We start from the raw sequence: 21,981 nt of genomic DNA, 5'->3' as shown, positions 1-21,981 counted from the left end.
CTCATGCACTAAGTGACGTGCTAAAGGATTATACTGAGCATGTGGAGGGAGAGACATTAACTATGTGGTAAAAAACCTTTTTATTAAAGGAGCGCAGTGGTTTTGATGAACTGACATAGTCAGGCATTCTGAGCTTCTCACTAGGCACTCTGAGTTCAAATCCAATGCAGGGCAGAAATCTGAAGTTTAAAAAAAAAAAAGAAAAAAAGCATGTTGCTTCAAATCTGTCTTTATTAAGGTAGGACTCCTATTGTGGGGAAATGTAATCTGAGTGAAGCAGAATATTCAGAAGGGTCTGGTGCTATTTTTTTAAAAGAAAAATAAACTACACATGCAAACACTTACTGGGAAGGGAGGGTGATTGGGGTGGAAGAATAGGTGGGAATCAGGGGGAGGGGTTGGGGATTGGGACGGGCCCTGGGAATAGGAACATAGCGGTGAGTGACAGCAGAACTTGGGGGGAGAACAGTGGCAGGGGCACATAGCCCCACATTCCCCTCTCATGTGTGTGCCATGATCTGGGGCTCCCAGCCTACTTACAGGGATGTGATGCCCCCTGCTTCCCTGCCCCACCTCATATAAGGCAGGTTCTTGAGGAGGTTTTTAAAGCTGGGAAGCTATGAGCCCCACCCTCTACCCCCTTGCGTGAGCAGGGATCTGGGGTCCCTGCCCACCAGTGATGTCTGAACCCCACTCCTTACCCTGCCCCCTGTGTGTGTGCCAAGCTCTAGGGGGCCCTGCCAATCTGTGGGGTGTGACCCCCCCTTCCCTGCCCCACGTCATATGAGTCAGGTTCTGGAGGGGGGCTTGCCTATCTATCGGTGTCTGAGCCCCACTCCCTAACACCTTCACGTGAACTGGGACAGTGCTTGAGCCCTCAAGAAAAAAAGTGCCAGAACTCACTCCTCTCTTGGAGCCCTGTTGACACTGTGCCCAGTCTACAGGCTCAGGAAAAGAAAAAGAGGAGGCAGGGCAACTCATTCTCCACCATTCAATACAGATACTCTGAATGCAGTGTCTGCAGCTGGAATGCATGCAGATAATTCCCAGTGGCTAGTACCAGCTCCAGAGGGGAGGAGTTGAGGTTGTGCAGGTGTTTACCTGACCTCTGTATTTCTTGGTTTTCAGAAGGCTGAGTTTTGCTGAACTCGATGTTCCTGAAGGGCACGAACTATCATCGGGCAACCTTAACTCTGCATTGGTGACATTTTCTTTGCCATTAAATAGTCATTTAATATTTGCTAATGGGAGAAAAAGAAGAATAGTCCCAGGAGAAATAGCACATGTACCTTTGTGACAGATGTTCAGGCTTCTCAGAAATGGAAACTATATTCTGGCATGAGGCTGTGTATAACAATAGACCAATACCGATACTGTTTATATCATAGCAGGTAATAAGCCCCAGAGCTTAAATAACTATTGTAAGAATCATTAACCATCCCAATACAGAGCAACTATAACCAAATTAAAACTCAGAGTCCTTATTTGTTCTCTTATAAAGAATCCTCTTCCTGTTTAGATGCCAAAAATGTGTTCGCTTCATTATCGTGAAAAAACATATTACCCTCAAGTGACTCAGAGCTTTGCTGGGGAAAAAAAATGTTTTGTCTCCCTCATGTTAGTAAGATGACATCTCAATAAATTACACCATCTGGACTGTGCCTTACATGACTTATTGGGGAGCAAGTTTCGGGATATCAAAATCTTTCTTTAAAAAAACCAAACATGATAGAACCTGCTCTTTGTCTCCAGACGATAAGAAGGAAATACTGAAAGCTTTCAACCATGTAAGCATTGGTTTTTTTGGATTCTTGTTTCTAATTCCCAGACTAACACCTCCGGGGGAACCACATGGACATGAAAGGCTCTAGCCACCTGTGGGGGAAGAACAAATTCAGCTTCTAAAATTACTTCCAAGAACTACCAGATGCAGTTAATCAAGTCCATGACTTCCAAGCTTTCCTGTACTCATAAGATCAAAAGTTGTTTTAAACCCTAGAATTATTCTCTATTACGAGGTAGAATAGCATTGATGCTAATAAGCAGCCCAACAGAGCCATAAAGCTTTCCACTTCAAATGGCAGGACAGCAGCAACTTATGCAGAACGACACTCTCATAAGTTTCAGCAGACCTATCCCATTTGGATTTCTCTCTTTCCTGCCTCCACTCGATTCTCCTCTCACACTAATTTTGTACCAATGTAATGTCAGTGGAGTTACTCCTCATTTCTACTAGTGTGAGTGAAATCAAACTCAAGACGCATATGGACAAAAATATATTTCTAAAGAGTTCTCCCCCAATCTGAGACATTATCCCAAAGACAGCTTCTCTGGCTTGCTAAACAGCAATAGATTCACCAAGATCTGCAGATCCTTGACAGACATTCAAATGTGTTTTGTTGGTGGCAGCTGCCACTTTCTCTATGGGGGCGTTGGTGACATAACTTACCCAGGGAAATTCTCCAAATGAAGTGTAGAAACACAAGAAAGACCAGCTTGGTGAAGAAGTTGCTGGAGCACACACCCAAGCCAGAAGAATTCTGAACCATGATCACTGCTTATTCTCAAATCCCACATAAAGCTTGAGTAATCAGGCTTTATGAGACTGTCCTGCCTGGGGTCGGGGAGTGATGAGATCCACATACCCCTATTCTATTCCCACTTCACCCCACCCCATGCTTCAAACTTGGCGATAAACCCATCTAAGATCCTCTGCAGCAGAGACTTCTGTCTGTGGGCAGGAGAAGCAGCCACTGCCCCTCTTCATACCTGCCCCCTGCATTGTCATAAGCAAGGTTTTACACTTTCTTCTGGACCAGTGCACAGAAGATTCAACCCCTCTTCCTACCCCATTCCAGGGATCCTGCAAGGATTCTGCAGCATAGATGGCATTCCCCTGACCCTACAACAATGGGTGAATTTCACCCACAGCCCAAACATTTCTTTTAATGTTGGGTTTGCAGCCACATGGCACTACCTGCTAGCAAGGTGACTTTGGATCTAAGACATCTCATAATTAGATAAAGATGAAAGAGAATTTCTGGGCTGCCCTAGGATCTCCTCTGACTCAGAGCCAATTATTTTGTCTGTTCTCCCCAGAGAATGCAAGCTTACTGAGTCAGAGAAGCTACCATTTATTTAAGGAGAGAAGAATTGCTGCTGAGCTGTAAATTACACAATCAAAGAGAACATAAGGGTACTGCTCTGTACAGACTTATTGTTATCAAATCCTACACCAACTCCCCCCTCCCCCACACACATAGATCCATGATTACTCTTCCTTTTAAGGTCTATAGATTATGAACCAAATTCAGAAGTGACATTTAAAGTGGTGTCGGTGAAGACTCCATTACACTAAAATTAGATTCTCGTATACTTGGACTTCCTTATGTTTTTTGTAGAGTAGTTGTAAGCAGGTCTACGGGAGTCTGTGTGGGTATAAATTACATGCTGAGGAATCAAAAGAATATGTAAGAGGTGTAAATGAAAGCAGGTTGGTGATTCCTTTACCCCTTCTTCCAGCTCCTCAGTCTCTAAATTATACCGAGTTAGACTACCTTACAGCAGAGTGGATCTAAGTAGAGCTAAGAGAGTTTGAATGTAAAGGAGTCTAGTGTATGGGAGTCTATATTACATCACCTAGCCCTTTGGCTATAACAGCACAGTAATCTACAGTGTAAGAATAAGGTGCAATGGGTGAAACCTGGCCCCAGTGAAGTCAATGATAAAACGTCTGCTGACTTCACTGGACCAGGGTTTCACCCAATTTCACTCATTCTGCTACAAAAAAGTCATAATTCATTGTTCTGATCACTGAAAAATAGATTGATGATTAACCTTAGATTATGGTTCCTCAGTAAAATCAAATCACAACAGCACAAGATCTTCATCTCTCTCCAGGGGGGCTGTAACAAATCATTTTATTTTTTTCAAGAAAATACCTCCAAGGCTTTCAGTGGTAGTTAAAAGATTTTTTTAATGGATTTTCTTTTTTTAATTCTGACAATCACATGTTTTTCAAAAATAAGCAGCAGTGGGAAAAAGAAGGAAAAAATTGTATTATATTTCTAGTGTCTTAATGAGCCTCAATGGAATTATTGTCTTCGCAGGTGAGAGTATTAACAAGAATGTAATTTTATACTTGGCTACGTGTCAAGAGCAGCAGATTTATCTTCCTTTTTAAAATAATTACTACTTCAGTAATACTGTAATTAATAGAACAGTAAGTATTGTAGTACTTCACAAAGACAGTTTCCTTATCACTTCACTGATATATTTAACTAACCAACATCTGTGGGGCTAATAGGATATTGGCAACAAATGGGAAATTTTAACTTTGCATTTGTTAGTAGTAGTGGACACAGTCCTGCTCCAAAAGGTTGCACATCCTTAACCCCGGAAGCAGCAAACACTTACCACTGTGCATTTGCTTCAATACGCTGATTCCCTGCACAGTAGTATTGACAGGATCAAGCCCTAAGTGCCAAGAGCTCAGACAACAAAAGCCATCCTCACATAGCAGCTTTTTGGACCAGATTGTTATATTCTTACTCCTACTCAATAGCACTTTACTCAAGTGACGGCACTGAAATTAATTGAACCAATTGCAGTGCTAGCTACTTAGCATGAGTAAGGGCCCCACAGTCTTTCCCTTTGTTTTTAAATAGGATCAAAACCTAGGAGACGGACCAAAAGAAAGCCAATTTTATTTATTTTTAAAATCTCCTGTTTTTATGGATGGGTAACTCGTGTTTGATTTTTTTCACATTTGGGGTTGGCGACATGGCACACACAGTAGATGTTAGCACTCCCTTTCACTGAAACCTCAATTCACTGAAAACAGAGGTCTATCTATGACTTATGTCCCATAGAGCTTTTCTGGATTTTCACCATAGTCCAGGTTTTCCTGGAAATTTCCTCTCTTTTGATCTTCCATCCTCTGTCTGGGTGGATTTTTCAAATAAGAGGAAATGTCCGGAATTTGTGTGGATCAAACATTGCAGCTCAGAAAGAGCTCACTCTGCGTCCCAGTTGGTCCCTCCGCTGCAGCCACAGCTGACAGATACCACCCACCCAGGCCCCGGCTCCCAGCCCTGGGGAGAGGGAGAGCCAGGGAGGCACTGACAGATGGCAAGCGCTGTGTCTTGGGCCTGTGTCTGCCCCCCAACCACCATGACAGGAAGTGACACTGCCCCCTACCTCAGCAGTGAGGCCCCAGGTCCCCCTCCCAGTACACGCCCCTCCATCACCTCCCAAATACCCCTCCCAGTACACACACACCTCCCACACCTGCCAAATACCCTTCCTGCGCCCCCCAAATACCTCCTCCCAGTACAACCCCCTCCAGCACTCCCCAAATACTCCCTCCCACACACCTGCAAATACCCCCTCCCAGCACACACACTTTCCTCCAGCATCCCCCAAATACTCCTAGTAGACACACACCCCTCCTGCACCCCCCAAATACCCCCTCACCTGCCAAATACCCACTCCCAGTACACACACCCCTCTAGAACCCCCCAAATATTCCCTCTGAGTACACACCTTCCACTCCAACACTCCCCAAATACCCCATTCCAGCACCTCCCAACTTTACCTCCACCTCCCCCACTCTCTGGCAGTGCCCTTTGGGGGGGGCGGGATCTGAAAGATGGTAACCCAGATGATCAGCAAATCCCCTCGACCTGCTCCAGAGTGGAGAACTTGAGTCTAAGGTTTTCAATGTGGGTAAGCAGCTTTCTAGCTAGTGTTTTCTTCCTCACACTGTGTGGGTGAGACTTGATCTGGGGCCAGCTAGACGCTCTTCACTATGCTTCTGTGTTGGAGACCTGGAGCACAGTTCTTTCTGAACTGGCTGGCCAACTCTTCAGTTCATCTAAAATGCCAGCTTAAATGTTCCTTGAATCTGCAAATGAACCTATATTTAGTGATGACAAATAGGATTGCTCAAGAACAGAGTATTACTTAGTAAAGGGTAGGTAGATGTTAATCTGCTTTGTGATAAAAAGAATAAAGCCCAGTTCAGATAGAGGAAATTAAACTGTCAAGTTAAAGAACATTAAACTCATTTTAAACTGCATAAATTACCTGAGTGCAGTCCCCTAAAGATCAGCATAATAGGATCATATTTGCTTAATCTAGTTAATATCCTAGAAGTATTTTCTCCCATGTTTAACTCATCAAGATGGATTTTTGATCAGCCACTCAGCGTGAAGTTACAGTGTACAACAGGTCTATCCTTGAAAATACAAGGGTATGTGTCATACTGGCAGCAACACAGTCCTCCAAACAAGAAACAAAATGTGAATACAGCTCTTTCCTAGTTGATAGGAGACAGCTCTCACTGCAAGAGAAACACGATTATTAAATGAAGAAGCTGAATTTATAAATATTGCAAGATGTGGAGCCACACAGTTTTGGCGTAATGCTCTTCATTTCAAAAAAGAGAAATCATGTATTCTAATAATGTCCTGCAGAGGCCTGGAAATTAGCACTTTGATTATGCTGTGCTACGTTTTGTTCATAGATAGTTTGAAGACAACTATTCTTCGATAGCTGAGAAATACCTGCTCAATATCATAATCATGTATCCTTCATTGTACTCATGAAAAATACACCTGAGTATAATTATTTTGGAGATAATGATAATGATGTAAACCATATTTGAAAACAGTATCACCGTACCAATCAAAATTAAATTAAAAAAACACAATTGATCTCATGCCGCATTGGTCCCAGGCCATTAGAGAGACATGGTGGGTGAGGTAAGATCCTTTATTGGACCAACTTCTGTTGGCGAGAGAGACAAGCTTTCGAGACACACAGAGCTCTTCTTCAGATCTGGGAAAGATACTCCCCAGCATCCCAGCAACATGCAAGGAGGAATACATTGTTTAGCCTAAGCAGTTAGCACCTATTGTAAGGGACCATTCAAGGTAGAGTGGCCCATTAACACCTCTGCAGTCAGAGGATAAAAAGAGAGGCTTAGTGGGTTAGGCTATGCCTATATTAGCACTTTTGTCAGTTGGGGTGTGAAAAAAACACACCCCAATCAACGTAAGTTTCACCAGACTTGCCAGTGTGGACAGCACTATGTCGGTGGGAGACACTCTCCCATTGATGCTCATTGGGGGTGGTTCTCTCCTGTCCGCATATAGCAGCTACACGAGAGACCTTACAGCGGTATAGTTGCAGCCGTACAGCTGTGCCACTGTTAGGTCTCTAGTGTAGACATAGCCTTACAGATTGTTGTAATAAGCCATAAATCCAGTATCTCTGTTCAGTCCATGATTTTTAGTGTCTAGCAGAGTTATGAATTTAAGCTCAGAGGCTCATCTTTTGAAAATGTTGTGCAGGTTTCCTTTGAGGATGAGGACTAATAGAACTGGGAGCTTAAGTTAATTACACTGCTAGACACTAAAAATCATAGACTGAACAGAGATAGTGGCTTCTTACAACAATCTATAACCTACTAACCTCCTCTTTTTATCCTTTGACTGCAGAGTTAATAGGCCATAGCGAGGTGGCGTGGCCTCCCTCTGAGACTGACAGGAGGGACTACACACCGCTCCCCCAGTAGGTTGAGCCGAACAAATCATGCCCCCTCCCCACACCGGAAGCAGATGGGTGGGACAGGAAACTTAGAAGACAGGCTCAGTTTTGTGAGAGCTGTGGAAGGAAGCAGATGTCTCTCACCTGCGGCTGAGTCCTGTACCCGAGACTGAGCACTACAGTGCCAAAGACCCAGCAGAGTTGCCGGGAATGCCGACCGATGAGGACTCAGAGGAGTTGTTGGGACTACTGCTGGCCATGTACCCCGGAGACCAAGGAACCTCAGGGGCCAGAGGTACACCTAGAAAGGGTAGTAGGAAGTGGCCCAGGGAAACCAGGCAGTAGTCTGGTTGAGTTGTCAAAGTCTTCGTCAGTCTCAGTTTCGGTGGGACCCCCGCTGACCTAGTGGCAGAACCAGGGTTTAAATTCAACTGGAGCTGTCCAGGGTGAAGCTCTGGTAAATATTTTCAAACCCAGGGAGTTTTCATAGCATGTTGGGGGTGGGGACATACAGGGCTATGGGAAATACTCTATGAGAATTTAAGCCCTGGGCAGAACCCTCTGCCACTTTTAGGGCCCTGGACTGGGACCGAGTGAGTAGGGCGGGCCCGGGTCCCTCTATCCCCATGACCAACCCCACCCCTGGAGTGTCTGCCTACCTACCTTAGGCCAAGAGGCCTGTGTTTGCCTGATGTCTGCCTGAGTTAGGAGACTAGGCGAAGAACTATTGATTGCTCTGCCCCACCCACAGTGTCAGAGCCCTTAGACTGACAATTGCTGTCTGCCCAAGCTGGGAGGCCTTGGACTAAAGCCTGCTCATTGCTCTACCTCACCCAGAGGGTCAGGACACTAGACTGTGGATTGTTGCCTTCCTCAGCTAGGAGGCCAGGCCATAGACTGTGTGCGGCTCTGTTGACGGTGAATGGAGTGACCAGAGTCATGATGGTGGGGCCAGCCCTAGGCTAGCCTATCCTGACATTCTGGGATGAGACCAGCAGGGATTTGCCAGGGTCCTGTGTGCCGTGACCCTTTGGGCTCTCCCTGTGAGAATTTCACAACTACATCTATAAAGACATAAGTGTTTCCCAGCTGTGTCTATTGATAAGTGAGTTCCTACTGAACAGAAAACTATCAAACTAAACTTCCTTTTACATCCTCTAGGCTCTTCCCTTCCTCTGGAGGTGATAGATCAGATCACCTTTCTAACAGCCCCAGATTGCCTTATTTCAGTGTGACTAGTTTGGAATGTGAGGATGTGACCGTACGCTTCCCAGCTTATGGCTGCCTCTGCTGCTTGGCCAGAGATCTTAGCCTAAGAACAGGGCCTCAGACTGTCACAATAAGAGAAGACCCTTACACTGGCAGACAGTGATTTTGATTCTTTCTTTTATACCTCTATAACTAGCTAAGTGATAAAGAATACACCTAAATTCTTAGAGTATAGGCCTTTACAGACAGGCCTGAATATCTATATCCTAACAGAACTCCACCGGAGGGATCAGCTAATTCCAATGCTGTTGCTAGCCATCCGGGAACTTCCACAGTCTTCAACCAAATAGTTATTATATGGTCACCAGCCTTGGCAATTGCTAGACCTTATGCGAGAGACCTGGCAGCAAACACCATCTCCGTCCCAGGGCCTCTTGCAGTATCGCTTACCTATGCTGGTGACTTGGCAAAAGAAAACCTTCAAGCCACTCAGGGAATTCAGGGGTACACCTACAACAAAGGGACACCTATTGAAGTCCCAGGGGTTGAGCGGGCACAAGACCACCTACATCTGAAGGCCCCTATGCCAGCCTAAGAGGAGGAGCTACTAAACCCAGGCCTCAAGCAAGTTTGGGGGGCAACAAAGGATAAAACAGAGACAGGAGTGAGGCTCACAGGGTCATAAGCAGGGAGCCAGAGGGGGACACCGAGCACAGAACCCTGGACAACGTGCACTGCTCCTCAAAGGTACCTAGGGAGCTAGCAGATGTGGCCCAGAGGAACTCTGCCTGGATGCGTGATCGAAGGGAGTATCAGAAATAGGCCCCACAGTCGCAGAGCACCTTCTCATCCAACACCCTTCTCCTAGTATGATAGATGGCCACCTTGGCCAGCGCCAGAAGGAGGTTGCTGAGGAGATCTCGCCATTTCAAGGAGCCATGGATGGGATGTGCATAAAGTGTAGCCAAAACCTAAGGAGAAGGTTCCGGAGGAGCCAGAAAAGGAGCTGCAACCTTGTGCACTCAAGATATATGTGTGCCAGGATCTTCCTCTGGGCGGGGCAGAGCAATCTCTAGCCCAGCCTCCTGGCTAGGACAGACAGCAGATAGTCTATAGAGGGCTCTGACCCTCAAGGTGGCACTTAGCAATCAGTAGTCCTTCACCTGGTCTCCTCGCTCAGGAAGACAGCAGGCAAACACAGGCCTCTTGGTCTAAGATAGGTAGGTGGCCACTCCAGAGTGGGGTTGGTTGCAGGGAGAAGGGAGACCCGGGCCCATCCTACTCCACCGGGTCCCAGCCCAGAGTCCTAACAGTAACAGAGGGTTCCACCACTGGGTCAGCAGGGGTCCTACTGAAACATGCTGACCTAGACTCTGAGTACCCAACTGGACTACTATCTGGTTTCCAAGGGCTACTTCCTACTACCCCTTCTAACTCTGACCAGTCTTTAGCACTCAGCCCCTTATACAGCCCAGGTGCCCTCCTTTTAATCAATCAGTTAATAAATCTAGATGTACTGGCCCAAGTTCCCTTTTGAGGGGCCAGTCACCCTATGACAACCCTATATAAAACTCTTTCCACAGTAACTTGGATCCCAAAACCTAATTGCAGTTATATGAAACAAGTGACAAGAATGGCCACAAATTTCTCCAAAAGCTCAAATTCAAATGGCAGAGAACTTGTAGCTCTGAAATTAGGCAAGCTCCAAATATCCAAAGATAGTTTCATAAACAAAGAGATGACTGCAGCCATTTTTAGCTCTTGTATAAAAGCTGTCTAGTCTGAAGCCAAAAACAGGATATATGAAAGAAAAAAATTCTAGCTTAAATTTTGTAGAAATGCCAAAAATGAGCACTAGGAATTGATGTGGAAATAACATCCTGTACATCTGAAACAAACATTTCAAAAAAGATTTTAACTAGCAAATTGACCAGTTAAACAAAACAATTTGAAAACATTTGGAAAATCTCTGTCTCTCAAGCAGTCATGTATGGTACTAAAAATAAAAAGAAAGAATTGTAAGAGGAAGAAAAGGTGTACCACAGGACTAGAGGGCCATAGGATTCTGTTCATGAACATTCCTATGAAATGATGCTTTTCTATTCTCCATACATAGGGCTGGTCCTGGATAGCAAGAGAGCCTCAGGTTACCTCTACCCAGCAATGCAGGGGGTGGGAGTAACTTAAATGGGCAGACCTCCCAAAGCCGTTCAATCACAGGTACCAAGTGGGCACACACACAAAAAAAGGCGCTCTTTTGAAAAATTGGACCTTACTCTCAAACTCGTATACATGTGACACATACATGAATTAGAGATGACCTCTATTACACTACTTCTTTGAGTTAGGGCAACTGCCGTTCACTGTACCCACATATCATACACGTACCCGGATTGACAGCCCAGTTTGGCACACTCACATTGCCAGCCCAACACTATTCAATTCACTGAGAAACATATGATGTTTCTTCCCAACATCAGTCTAAAATAAAAGGGTTTTCGGTCTTCCTTTGACTGACTTCCTCTGGACATTTCTCACCCCTCGCAAAATAAGCCATCAGTGGCAGCTACGTGGACAGTGAAGACTTTTTTGCTCTATCAAAAGGACTTGTATAAAAATATAGGTGTGTACGATTATAAATATGTTCTATATGGTGGGAATGATGTAAATGCATTTAAAGGTTGTAAATGCCATGGTCTCTTCGATTGGATAACAAATCAAGGTGTATAAAAGATCCTGCATGATGAAGTCACAATACCACTGGGTAAGTTACTTCTTTGCTAGCTGAATTCTTCCTCCTTCTTTCCACTACATTCCAGCCAGTCTTCAGCCAGATGCATCTGTGTCCTCTTGGCATGTTGTACAGGATACAGATACACAGGAAAACATTGTGCATTTTCCGTGGCTCCATCAGAACAGTTCCACAACTAGTGCCCAGTCACCACATCCTGCCTATCTGTCTGTCGGTCCGTCTGTTAATCTGTTTGTGTAGACACTTGTATCTAGCACATTACAGCATTATCTGAGCATCCTACAGAAATATATGGGTCCATGTTATACTTTGGGTGGAATTTTCAAAAGTGCCTATTGGCCAGATTTTCAAAGGCATTTAGGTGCCTAAAGTTGCAGATAGCTTCCTAGTGGGAGTAAGGCATCTAACCTGCTTAGGTGATCTTGAAAATCCCTCGATGTGCCTACGAATGCAGGAAGGCACATATCTGAATCTTAAGGCACCTAAATACCTTGGAAAATCTGGCCCAAAGTGACCTAGAAGCACAAATCCTATTTAAAATCAATGGGACGTGTGCTCCTAAATTACTTAGCTGCTTTTGAAAATTCCCATTCTTTCTCTAATCAATGACAATTGCTTGATTTTCCTGGCTCATCCTAGGTCACCTCTGTAAAAATCCCAAGTATCTGCTCTGTTATTACTCATAGTTTTGTGAAGGCCTCCTTATAAATCATTTCGAGGAAACACATATGGTATGCAGTATGGGGGTAATCACTTATAACAGTTATCTAGGCATTAAATACCCAACACATCTGATAAGAAATGAGACTCCCATTGACTTATGTGGACTTTGGAGCAAGTCTAAGAACTAAATAATTCCTTTATCTAATAAGATAATATAGAACACTACATTGTAAAGAAACTGAAGCTACATCCAAGATAGGTACCCTATATTTTAGAAAAAATTTACCACTTCAGGATCTTCGGTGCCACATGCAGATCCAGCATACACTGCATTGCCCAAGTCCATGCATTCCCCTATGTACTATCCTTTCCAGATTTCTGCATCTGCTCATTCAGCTCCACTTTCCTTCCAGAGGGGTTTGGTGTTTTAAGCTCAGGTAATAGCCGAATTCCAAGATGAGCCAATAGCTCTGTAAATGATATGCATCAGGACCCAAAAGGAAATGTAGAATGGTAAGTAGCATTCGTGCTTATAACAGATACACTTTAGTTTAGGAGGAGCTAACACATTAGACCAAACACATTATAAACGCCATTATAAATTATAAACATTAGACCAAACACATTATAAATGCCAGCCTTTCCCGTGTTTCCATTTTGTAAACTCTCAATGCTGATGAAACATGCATCAGTTCCCAGCAGCTTAGGACCACCTGGAGCAAATTAGCATCAGAGTGATTTAACAATTAGATCAGAATTTTTTCAATAACTAGTGAGATTTGAAACAGAAGATAATCTTGCCAAACCTTTTTAAGTACATGAGTTTCTGAAGAGACACCGTTTTCTGCACTCCAGCATTTCTAGATTTATGAGTACATTGGGTGCAATATATCTCATTCGTTTTGACCAGCAGCTCTGAAAAGTGTCACTAATCATAATGCTATTGTAAGAAGAGCACCTGTTTGTTGCCAAATTGTGTCTGAACTGAATCAAAGGAAGGGGCATACCATTTGCAGGAGGCCATGGGAGTATCCCATCCTAGGGAATTTAGGGCCTGATCCAAACCTTGTGAAACCTTAATTCAACCTCCTTGTGAGTATGCCTTATGATACAATCTTTAATTACATGATTAACAAGCTATGGTCACCTTGATGCAGAAATTATCAGTGAGGTTCTTTGGACTATGTTATGCCGGAGGTCAGACTAGATCATCATAATGGTCACTTCTGTCCTTAAAATCTATTTATCTGTGATCACATATTTTTTTTCCATAGGACCATCACTCTTACCCCCTCTCTCTCCTCCTGGCTCTAGCTCATAGTCCCCTCCACCCCAGTCTATGGCCCCTGTGCTACCACCTTGCAGCTAGCTCTTCCCCACTCACATTTGTTACTGTTCTGCAGTGGTTCATAAAGTATGCCTCATGCCCCCCTAAGGGTCGCAGACAAACATTCAGAGGGGCATGTGGCAGGGCTGGGGCCAGCCCCCATGGGGAGGGAGCGCCATGCTTCCAACCCTGCTCCGCCCCCATGCCTGCTTCGCCTCCAACCCCATGCAGCCCCCAGTCCTGCTCCACCACCATGCCCAGCTCCACCCTCACTCCCTCTCCACCCCCAAACCAGCTCCAAGCCCAGTTGCAGCTTCGCTCCATCCCCAGACCAGCTCTTCCCTCTCTCCCTCTCTGTCCCCACCCAAAGCTCCACTTCGCCCCTTGCCCGACTCTGCCCTCATTCCCTTTCTGCCCCAGACTAGCTCTGCCTCTAGCTCCAGCTCCACTTTCAGCCAAGCTCCTCTGCTGAGGAAGCTTTGGTTGTGCAGTAATGGACAGGGGGCATGGACAGATTCCGTTACTGGTAAGAGAGGGCGTGACTGGAAAAGTTTGAGCACCACTGCCCTTGTGCATTACAGTAAGGCAGCTTCCTCCTTCACCTCCAGGCTGCTTGGGCAGCAGGTCGGAGAACATTAAGTCTACAGGAGAGAGAGTGTCCTAGTTCTCAGTTCCTGTGCCTGGTGCCACAGTGGCCTCTGGCACATGGGAGAAGCAACTACAGAGAAAAACCCTTTCAGCCCCTGCAGCCCTGGGACAGAGACTGCTCAGTTGGGCTGGAGGATGGCACATGCACAAGCCAGTTGGCACACAGGTGTTGTGAGGCGATGGAGCATGCTCAGTGCAGACAGAACCTCTGGATAATTTAGCTGCCAATGTCATGCTATCTGGAATGGCCCACAACTGTCATCCTCATGGCAGACTGTCAAAAAGCAGCGCAGACATCCCAATCTGGTGGCATGCTCTATAATTAGATTTCACCAACCCAGGAACAAGGGTGAACTCCTGAAGCACTATACCAGCCTTACTATGGACTCACAGACAGTCCCCTTGGGCACTCCAATATAGCTTACCACACAGGCAAAGTGGACTACATGATAGTCGATCGCCATATACAAAATATACAAAGATAACAAAAGAATCAAGTTGCTTCCAGTCCCAAGAGATCAGCCCACTTACCCCAGGTTAATTTGTACATCAGATCTCACATGATAACTAACACTTGTAGGCAATCCTATAATTAACTAAATAAGGATTTATTAACTAGAAAAAAGAAATGAATGAAATGAGGCATTTTAAAATGTTGCAACCAGTCCAAACACCTTATATCTGTACTTTAATCCGTATCTCAAAGATTTGAATCAAACTTTTAGTTCCTAAAAGCATTACTTTTTCTGTGTAGACAGACTGGCAAAATCTGCAAATCTGGCTCTCAACCCAGACTAAAGGCATATTTTTCTTTTCTTTTTTAGTTGAAAGGAAATATTATTTAATTTATCTAACAATTTTTTCTCCCAGAAAGAAAGTAGATAGGTCACACCAAGGGATCACACTTAATGGTATGATTTGTAATAATTGTTTCTGGAGATTTTGTTTGCTTGCAGTATCTGGACCCCAGGAATGAAGGAGGATTCCTTTGGAACCATAGAATAAAAATCTCACATTTCTGAGATTAGCAAATAGATAATATATATTTCCCCTCATCCTTTAATTACATTTCTGAGCTCTTATTTCTTTCCCTCATGTTTTTTTCTGTTAGACATCATTTCTGATGTCTTAAGCCATTTATGTGTCTGCAATAGTCTACAATTCTTGTTATAAGCACCAACATCCTACGGCTATATTAAAATTTGATGAGGCCTTATCTCATATGGGTTAAAAGATTCAGCATTTCACCTAAAAAAACCCAACCCTCTATTTAAATTAGTTTAGATCAGTCAGCCGTACAGTTCAGACAGTCTCCCCACAAGCTGTACTTTAGCTTTGAATTTGTTTGCTACTGAAAACCAGATTCCTACTCTGAAAAATGACTATGTAAAAATGAGAGACAAGATGGACAGAGCGCTATCTTTTATTGCTTCTTGGTGAAAGAGACCAGCTTTCAAACTTACACAGAGCTCTTCTTCAGGTCTGGGAAAGGTACTCGGATTGTCACAGCTAAATATAAGGTAGAACAGATTGTTAAACATAAGGAGATAACATACGTTGCAAAAGACCAGTCAGAGTGAAGTGGGCAGTTAACACTTCTGCAATCCAGGGACAAAGGAGGGTTAGTAGGTTATAGATTGTTGTAATGAGCTGTAACTCCAATGTAAAAATGACATCTTCTTACTTAGGAGAGCAGTTCCTGCTGTGTATTCAGAGTCAGAGCGGTATGTGTTCACTTAGGCCCAGTTTGTGCTTCGCCAGTGCCAAGTGGAATAGAGGGTGTAAGAAGCCTTCCCCTGCCCTGGCACATCCTCCATAAGGGCCAAGTAAAATTACAGTCACTGTGCGCTGGGAAGCACAAGAACTGCTCCATCCCTACTCCAGCGCAGTGAATGGTGTTCCAAAGGCATAGGAAGCAGCTACCCCTTTGCCCCACTCTACACACTGTCCACACAGGGGGAAGACAATTGTGTTCCACATACAGAGACTGCACACCTAGGAGCTCTGGGAGCCATTCTGCCTTCTTGAGGGATTATGCCTCCTGCTACTCCCTCTGGGGCACTATAGCTCTGCATCCCTTTTTCCTATGGGTTCTGTGCAAATGCAAATAAGACTTTACTACTTTTTACTCCTGTTAGCCATGCAGAGCCCATACACCTACAAAAGACTGAGCTGGATTCAGTTCCTTCTTGTGCATCATCAACAGAATTGTTCACTGAATTCTAATTAAATTTAGGGACAGAGGAAGGTAGGGGAAGCCTGAGAGAGAGAGATGGAGAGAAACAGAGTCTGTGAGTAAACCAAGAGAAACAGGGTGAGGGGAGAGGCCAGCCAGAGGAATGGAGGAAAACCAGGACTGTGTAAAACCAAGAATAAGTTAGAGACTGAGGCTGAACAGGACAGACAGACATGCAGAACACGGTCTCTTTAGTTTACAGCTGAGTGGTCACATCAGTCCATCTTTGAGGGCGTGTTCCGGAGCATCAATTCCTGCTTGTTCCTGATCATCGGTTCTGGTGGTCTCCTACGACTGATACATGTGGTCCCAGAGATCCGGAACAGTAGAACCAAAGGTCATTCATATCCAGTGAGTCTGGTCTACTGTGCCCCGTTTCAAGCAAGCATCACTAGAGTCGAGTCCATCTCTTCAGGAAATCATAAGAAGCACTTGTGACTCAAAAGACTGACTTGGGCATTTGACAGTACCCAGTGAGATATTTGGGGAGAGGAACCTTGAACTAAAATAATAATAATAATAACAACAACCTATAAGATAATAGCCTGTGCTTACAGAGATAGATATCTATATTTCTTTATGTAGAGGGTTACCTATTGGGTAAATTATACCACCGATGTGATGGACCATTACTAAGATTCTGTCTACACTACGAACCTTAAAGTGGCACAACGGCTCTTCCAGGGGCATAATTAAACCACACCCAACAAGCGCAGGTAGCTATGTCAGCGGGAGAGCATCTCCCACTGGCATAGTGCTGTCCACACTGGTGCTTTTGTCAGCAAAACTTATGTTGGTCAGGGGGTGTTTTTTTTCCAACACTCCTGACCGACAAAAGTTTTGCCAACAAAAGTACTAGTGTAGACAAAGCCTTAATCTTGGCTGGTAGTTTTGGGACAGGATGACCCTCAGATGTATTTCAAATTATAACACAATAACCTTATTCTGAGAGGTCTGTTTACAACTACCCCGAGAAGATAAACCAGCTGAAGACTGGAACATAAGCCTGTGGTCCAGAATTTCATTGGTTAAAATTATTACAATTCAAGATGGGTTGGACCATTTGGGTGGGCCCCAGAGTTCTCTGTAACAATTACACTTTCCTGTAAGACTATTGTGAAGCTGAACCATCCATTACATAAGTACCATAGATACTGCAAGTGAAAAAGAATGATAAACAAACAGCAGCAGCTCTTGGGAAATGACGCCAGCTAAATGGATTTTCCCATGGCTCAGAATAAAAGCATAACTAAGGGATTGTTTGGATTAGACAGCCTGCTTGACATTAATGGTTCTTATCACATTTTCAGTCACTCTTTCGGAAAGGCATGGTAGCATCTCACTGAAACGTACAAGATGGTTTTATGTTTATATTTTAAAGTATATGCCTCACAGAACCTTACAGTGCCCCATGCAGACCAGCTTAAATGGATATACATAGCTAAAGTACAATATTTTGTCTCAAAAGAATATCTACTGCAGTACATGATTGTTTCTGTAATTCCTGTTTCCAAAAAAAACTTGCAAATAATTTGTATTGGTTTCAATATGCAGTAAATTATCATAAAAACAAGATGTTTGACAAGTAAAAATCCATTACTTCTGTTACTATACATTTTAAATAGATTTTGAATATTTGAAGGAATTTTTAAACTGCAGTAAATGTTACTCCACATATCTTTTCAGGATTTAATTTTTCTCTTATGACGAATTCACAGAACTTGTTACTGAGCAATAATTCCTGGGTTTGTATCTCAGTGTATACATTCTAAGCATGCAATAACTGAAGGACATCAATGCTAAAATATGATATTGTTTTGGTCTGTAATTTTGTTGATGTGTTATACAGTGCTACCAAGGGTCTAAGGATCATACCATATGAAATTAAATGCTACTTTAACCTTCATTTGTAATTCTGAAAGTCTAAACTCATTCTTCTTCTTGACTTTTAGAAACACTGGACTGTGATCTCATAATTTACCATAGGCTAAGCACATTGGGTCTGATCAGTAAAAGGCCAGGAGGCCTCTATGAAAAACAATGGCACAGCAGGAAATGGAACTGGTGATTCAGTAGATGACATTCTCCCTCTGAGTCAGTGTTGAACCAATGTCCCATCATGGCATTATCTGGCTCAGTGCACCTGGAGACATCAGTGCGCGGTGAGATGGGCAGTGGTATAGAGGCAGATGAGATGCTCCAGTTCCCCTCCCAGCCTTGGAACAGAGCAAGTTAGAGCATCCTCAAGACTGTTCTAGCTTGCACCTGGCTTCAGTGGCCTCCAAGGAGCTTGTCTGGCAGTCAGGAATCACTGGAGCACAATGAGACGCTGGCCACACCTCCCTTATTCAGCTGGCGTCTGCAAGTACAATAGAACCATCTATGCCAGCCCTACAATATCTGGGCATTCCCCTAGATCAGTGTTTCTCAAACTATCTGATGTGGCGAACCGGCAATTTTTTTTCCAATGTGCTAGGGTCCGGTACCATATTTGCCAGAGACTGGTACCATATTTGTGCCATATTATTATCATATTCGCATAGGCACGCAGCACATCAGATCAGAAAATCTAACATTCTTCACTGTATTAATTGGAATGGGAGTGTGGCGTACTCGCAGAGATTTTCCCATTTAAATACATTGAAGATGGACTGAAAGGCTGTGCGTCTGTGCAGATAGTATAAAATGACTATTATTCGTTTACGATCCAAGAAAATATTATTTGAACATTCGTAGTAATATTAATTTATTATACTCATTATATTGTTTCCGATATAAAAGTTGGCAGACATTTTTTAGGGGGCTTATCTGCTCCCACCCGACAACCTGCTGCAGTGTCTTTTTCCTCCACCAGCTCCACTGATCAGTGCAGATGCCGTCAAATTTCACGGAGCAACACCACCAACAATAATAATTAATCTGCCTCTCCCCAAACCTGCGCTAAACTATCTTCCAACATCACGGGGCTCCTTTTTTTTTTTTTGGAGTGGGGTGGAGGGGTGAGGAAAGGAGAGGGGGTGGCAGCCAAGCCCAAGAAATTGCCAGAGATTAATGAGTCTTCTCCTTATGAGTGTGTCCATGGGCTCTGTCTGCTCGGGGCTGGGCGGGGGGCAGCGTGAATGGATGGCATAATGTGCAGGAAACACACACATACATTACACATGCTGCAGCTCGGGCAGCGCCTCTCCCGCTCTGAGGCGTAAGGGTGGGGGTCGGGGGAGGCGACCCGGCCAATGGCAGCGGCCGCAGCAGAGTCGCTGGCAGCTGTTGCTGCGGTGGCCAGGGTCGAGCCAGCATGAGCCGGGTCAGCGCACGTGGCCCACCACTTTGAGTAGCACGGCCCTAAAGTAGGCGAGATTAGGGATCACGGTTAAAACATAACATGCAGTACACAGAAGATTTTATTAAAGCATTAGTAAACCACATGGGGAAATGGCTCCCATTTAATTAGTTTCAGAGATGCACAGATTGGTGTAGAACTTGCTCACAGGGTTTTTGTGGATATATTATGTCTATTCATTGTCTAAATTACATTCTGCAGTGTCAGTCTGGGTCAAATTTATCATTGCTCTTCATGCAATATATCTTGCAGAGCTTGATACACATATATCTGTAGATACTAACTGAAAATTGAATTTAAGAGGATAATTCGGAATTGTTTGGTATTTTACTCAACTACCCTAAGTTATTATTGAGATATTTATTATTTATTGTTCTTTGCAAACATTTATAAGGCTGCCAAACCAGGGTATTCGGACACATTTTAAATGGTAGCCTTTCTCGTTATATTTGGGTAAAGTTTAAATACATCACTACCCATACCCCACTCTTGTCCCCTGCTCCAGCAGGACAATGTATCAAAAGCAATGATTCAAACAAACCTAGGAGGTTTAAGTTTACACTGGATATGCTCAGAAACTTAATATAGTCACTCCCTCATTAACATTACATCATCTCTTTAAGCGTATTCACTCCCACACTAGTAACGTAATACTGTTTCTTACATCTTTCAGAGTGCAAAGCATAGCCCTGCTCTTTTCTCAAATATTTCCCTGCAGCGTATGAGGAAGCATGGTTACAGAAAGAATCATGTATCTGTAGAGACAGAAGGGATGATTAGCTTTTTTGGTTCACTTTTCAAACATATGGAGTAATACATAATTGTGTGTTTATTTAATTTTCTACATACTCAGCACAGCTAATATTAACAGCAAGGGGTAGGAATGCAAGCCAAAATAGGGAAAGAACAGCTTAAAGAATATTTAAATAAGTTAGATGTACTCAAGTTGGCAGGACTTGATGAAATTCATCCTAGGGTACAAAAGGATCTAGCTGAAGCAATCTCAGAACCATTTGCAATTATCTTTAAGAACTACTGGAGGAAGAGTAAGGTCCCAGAGGACTGGAGAAGAGCAAACATAGTACCTACCTTTAAAGGGGGGAACAAAGAGGACACCAGGAATTATAGACCAGTCAGCCTAACTTTGATTCCTGGAAAGATACCGGAACAAATTATTAATCAATCAGTTTGTAAGCACCTAGAGGATAACAGGGCTACAAGGAATAGACAGCATGTGTAATGCCAACAGACCCTGGTCATTGGCGGGATCGAACCGGACACCTCTGAAGCTTCGCGCATGAGCCTCTACAGCATGAACTAAAAGCTAACTAGCTGTTAGCTAGGGCTGTAGAGCAGACTTACTTAACTCTCTCTAAGGGTATGTCTACACTACCTGCAGGATCAGTGGGCAGCAATCGATCCAGTGGGGATCGATTTATTGCGTCTAGTCTAGACACGATAAATCAACCCCCGAGCTCTCTTCCGTCGACTCCTGTACTCCAGCTCAGCGAGAGGCGCAGGCAGAGTCAACGGGGGAGCGGCAGCGGTCGACTCACCATAGTGAAGACACCGTGGTAAGTCAATCTAAGTACGTCGACTTCAGCTACATCATTCACGTAGTTGAAGTTCTGTAACTTAGATCCAACCCCCCACCCGCCCCCCGCAATGTAGACTAGGCATGAGTGGTCTCGGTGCTACTAGATGGGGCAAAACACCACACACTGGGTTACACATGGATGTGTCAAGAACAAATCATGCCAAACCAACCTAATTTCCTTCTTTGACCGAGTTACTGGCCTAGTGGATGAGGGAAATCTGTAGACATGATATATCTTGATTTTAGTATGGCTTTTTACACAGTCTCTTGTGACAGTCTCATAAGCAAATGTGGGAAATGCAGTCGAGATGAAATTTCTGTAAGGTGGGTGCACAACTGGTTGAAAATGTAATTATCAGTGGTTCACTGTCAAACTGGGGGGATGTAACTAGTGGCATCCCACAGGGGTCAGTTCTGGGCCTGGCACTATTAGATATTTTCACTAATGACTTGGATGAAGTGGCAAGTATGCTTATAAAATTTGTGGATAACACCAACCTAGGAGAACAGCACTTTGGAGGACAGGATTAAAATTCAGAATAATCTTGACAAGTTGTAGAATCAGTCTGAATGCAACATGATGCAATTCAATAAAAGATAAGTTCAAAGTATTTCACTTAGGAAGGAAAAAACAAATGTACAACTACAGGATGGGGAA

At 43.9% G+C, this 21,981-nt stretch overlaps 1 protein-coding gene across 1 annotated transcript in view; it reads right to left on the bottom strand.

Annotated features, from left to right (window-relative positions):
- Positions 1-20,820: 20,820 nt before the first annotated feature.
- Positions 20,821-21,981, bottom strand: part of CHST15 (carbohydrate sulfotransferase 15) — a 129,027-nt gene continuing 127,866 nt past the window's right edge. The window contains exon 11 of the transcript XR_013636089.1: positions 20,821-20,877. The gene's annotated coding sequence lies outside the window, so the exon portion shown is untranslated. The remainder of the gene's footprint in view (positions 20,878-21,981) is intronic.

Source organism: Lepidochelys kempii, chromosome 7 (genome assembly GCF_965140285.1).
Source record: "Lepidochelys kempii isolate rLepKem1 chromosome 7, rLepKem1.hap1, whole genome shotgun sequence".
NCBI classification, from domain to species: Eukaryota; Metazoa; Chordata; order Testudines; family Cheloniidae; genus Lepidochelys; species Lepidochelys kempii.
Note: the sequence above shows the minus strand (reverse complement) of the source record. Positions and strands in the feature narration are given on the sequence as shown.